Source organism: Eimeria mitis, genomic scaffold (assembly GCF_000499745.2).
Source record: "Eimeria mitis Houghton genomic scaffold, Emh_scaff2623, whole genome shotgun sequence".
Lineage (NCBI taxonomy): Eukaryota > Apicomplexa > Conoidasida > Eucoccidiorida > Eimeriidae > Eimeria > Eimeria mitis.
Window position 1 is genome coordinate 2,448 of NW_013570964.1, and position 228 is coordinate 2,675.

Here is a 228-nt window from a genome sequence, read left to right on the forward strand (position 1 = left end):
CATACATATATACATATATATACATTTATATATATATATATATTATATGTATGTATGTATATATATAAATATACATAATAATAAATAATAATAAACAATAGAAATAATATAAACCAAAAAAAATAAAAAAAAAATAAAAAAAAATAAAACAAGGCTTGCCGCTCAGCAGCGGTGCTGTGCATGCGGTGGGATCGGATCCCAGCGCATGCATGCAGCAGAGTGTGGGGC